The 3,639-nt window shown below is 52.9% G+C and overlaps 1 pseudogene; it reads right to left on the bottom strand.

The window, feature by feature from the left end:
- Window positions 1-411: 411 nt before the first annotated feature.
- Window positions 412-3,639, bottom strand: part of LOC119107971 (putative serine--tRNA ligase, cytoplasmic) — a 10,797-nt pseudogene continuing 7,569 nt past the window's right edge.

The following is a 3,639-nucleotide window of genomic DNA, read 5'->3' as shown; positions in this document are numbered from 1 at the left end:
TCAGTCACTCGTGTCTCTACAGCCCACAAGATTAGGAATCCGCCAACGAGAAAGTGTAGTTTCTGTGGCGAGGCCATCAGGTCAAAGGTCAGCGGTCACCGGGCCACAATAGTTCTACAGCAGCCGACGGGAGGAGTGAGATCAGTGGGGCGTCTCGGAGCGCCGGTACGGCGGAGCGGTGAGACGCTATCGGAGTGACCATGTGCAGTACCGTATCATGGTGTCTGACGTATCAGCATCAGGCCCACGTTCCGTAAGACGCCGTAGATTCGTGCCATCGTCACGCATCTCAACGGCAGTGCCCGTCTGTCATGGTCCCCTGATACCGGAGCTGAGTCCACAGTCATCGGTTCTGAATAGACAAGTGCGATTGGTGTTGACCTACGCAACCTGGTTCCAGTAAAGGAAAGGCTATTTCTGCAGACAGCAAGCGGCTTCACTGTCGTTGAACGCTCAGTGCCGTTCTTCGCATTGGTCAGCACGCAGTTGCAACTGACATTTACGTCATCGGAGGTGTACGCGCGGCTCTCCCGTCGTGGTTTCACTCCATGGAACTGCGTATCCTTCTGGCGTGCTTCCCAAAACAGATTGCATACGTGTAAGTTGTTGGAACGGACGCCGACTTCAATGTCAGCCCAGGTCACTAGCCGGCAGAGAACGTTCTGGCTATGTCCCTGCCTACCCTGCTCTCAGCACAACAACGATCATCTCCATCCTCGAAACGGCAGCCGCATCCGACACAGCCACAGCCACCATCCGACCAGCAGCGGACCGCAGGTGGCGCTGCCCGCGGCTAAAACTGGGGAGCAAGTGACGCCGCCTATGCTCCAGGACTCGCAGGTGGCGCTGTCTAACGTTATCAGCGCGCAGCGGGCTGCGCTGGAGAACCCGCACGTCAGCCCATGCGACCGACCAGGGGCATCCATGACCAGTCATTGTGACAGACCGTGTAAACCGATATGGTCCTCTGACATGGGCGACCCGTCGCCACAGCAGCGGGCAGATCATCTGGCGCAGATGAAGGCAGCGTTCCCGCGTGCGTTTGACGCATCCACAGTCCGTGAGATGGCAGGCGGGTCAACGAAAATACATCGCGGGAAGATGCGAAATCATTGAACCTGAGCGCTGTTCGCAAGATCCCGTTCGGATGACGAGCCGAGGTAAACCGGCAGCGGGGCGATCTTGAGGCGAGGGTTATCATCGTCCCCGCATATAGCACCACAGAGTGGTGCCATTCCATAGCAGTTGTCCCAAAGAACTCTGGATATGTTCGCATCTGTTGAGACCTGACCAGGCTGAAAACGTGCGTCAAGAGAGGACCTCATCCCGTTTACATGCCGCACGACACCGTGTCCGGTATCAATAAAGACGCATGATTCTTCTCCAAATTTGACACCAAGAATGAATGCCCCCAGATGGCCACCGCAGGTGAAGATCAGCATCTCACAACATTCATCACGCCCTGGAAACGGTACACGTACAAACGAGTCCTCGAGGGACTGATACAAGTGGCGACGAGTTCGGCCGACTAGGAGACTAGGCTCGGGACGATGTACCACGGACTTGCAAAGTCGTGGATGCCATCCTTGCGCATGATGACGACTACGCTGCTCATCCAGACCACGTTGGACGCTACTGGAGAAGTGTGATGAAAACGGCAGCACATCGAACCCTGCCAAGGTGGAGTTCGCCAAGACAGAGTCGAATCCTGCGGCTATGTGCCCGAGATCCGCCCGCGGCAACCGACTGGCCGACCGGGTCGACCGGCGGCACGGGAGATGTGGTGCGGTGAGGTGAAGACATGCGGAGTAGACGCATCGGGCGGCCACGCCAATAAAGCTGCCTGTTGCAATGTTCCAGATGTGTCACGGAGGCATGTCTTTGCCGGTGGGCGAGTTCTTGCAAGATACGACACGAAAATGGTATGATGTAATGATGATTTAAATGACAATGTAAGCCCTTAACTCAGGACCTTCGTCCGTCGGAACACATTCAGATCCTACGTCGTAAATGACTGGAACGCTCTTGCACCGGCAATACTGTCGCCATCCGCAGCTGAATAGTTTAAAACTGGGCTCGATCACTGGGCTGGCATCACATACGACACCCCACACTGACCACATCGTTAAAATGAGGTAGTTCGGTTAACTACACTCCACCACGCAAAGACCGGGATCCACAGGCAAGTGGCATTTTAATTTAATTTAATTCCGTCACCATTGGGTAATGTAGGTAATTTGAAAGTTAAGTCAACAGCTTTGGGGGAACTGATGACATAAACCCAATGTTTTTGCATTAACGATCCAAATACGGTTTCGGAACCCAGCTGGTTTTGCCGCATGTTGTCAACGGGTGTCTTAAACAAGCATGCAGTCGGCCGACTTGGATTTTTGTACGGCCCCACATTTTATTTCATTTCCCAGCTGAGCACGACACAAACCAGGAAAGGCGCGCACGACGCAAAAAGATAAGCGGCCCACGACAACACATACAATATTCACACCACTGCCCGCACGAATGCAAGTGTGGCGCAGCCGCTGGCAAATGCTGTGCGAGAATTGGAATCCTGCTGGAAACCGGCCCGAGCCAATAAAAATCCCACTCACATTTTGCGACGGCATTCACGAAAAACACACTACATTCCCCGTTGGGCACAAGCTTTGTTCTGCTTGGACAGTACAGCAGCTGAATCCATTTTACAAGAGACTGGATCCTGGCAGGGCACAGGCCGGGCTGCGCTGCTGCCAGATCCGTTTACTCGAGGCCCCGATAGATGTTAGCTGTGGAGGGGGAGGGGGGGGGGGGGCAGCGCGGCCAGTATTGGTAAGGGTGGCGTGGGACGAAGGATTCGCAAAGGGCATCTCCTAATGAAAGGCCCTCCCCCAAAAATCCCCAGATATCGCCCACCCAGTTTTAGGGAGTACGATTTTCTTTTTTTGGTTACCATGTACCTTCTTTTACTGAACAGAAACCAGAAGGCACCGAAAGATATGCAATTCGTTCGTATTTTGAAGACAATTAACTGCAGGAACCTGGTGCTAATTGATTACTTGGAAAAAACGCCGCAGCTTTCATTTTGCAATAGTTCCGTCAACTTTTCCTTAGCCGATGGCACTCATTGAAATGGAAACGTTGCAATAAAATGGCAAAATGGGAATGGTTCGTCTGGGAATGTTCAACCTTTGCTCAAAAACTGAGCAGTGGAAAGATTGTAGAACAGTTTTCAGCGCAGATGATAGTGGACGTAGATTGTAAATGGAAGTGGTGTCAAACGTTGCATTGAAATGGTCACCCATGGTCGCCAGGCATGCTCAACCTTGGTTCAGAATTGAGTAGTAAAAAATTACATCTTTTTTTGACCATGCCCATTCGTCAGTCTTACAACAAAAAACCCGACGTCCGGCGTTGCAGTCTCCGTAAGCCGCGCGGCGTTGGCTCGCGGGTAACACTAGACGGTGGCCAGCGGACGGGCAAACAAGATAACGCTTCCGAGAGAAGCAGCTGTATACGCCGAGGATATACGCTGTATCCGAGGCACTATCAAAACCACACTGATGAATGCCGGCAGTTTCGATGCTTCTTGCCAGCGAAGACGGCTAATAACTTGTCGCGTTTTTGGGTCCTAGCCGGTTTGTTTTG

This window comes from Pollicipes pollicipes, unplaced genomic scaffold, assembly GCF_011947565.3.
Source record: "Pollicipes pollicipes isolate AB1234 unplaced genomic scaffold, Ppol_2.1 Scaffold_6686;HRSCAF=7923_pilon_pilon_pilon, whole genome shotgun sequence".
Classification (NCBI taxonomy): Eukaryota; Metazoa; Arthropoda; class Thecostraca; order Pollicipedomorpha; family Pollicipedidae; genus Pollicipes; species Pollicipes pollicipes.
This window is presented reverse-complemented; position numbering and strand designations above follow the sequence as displayed.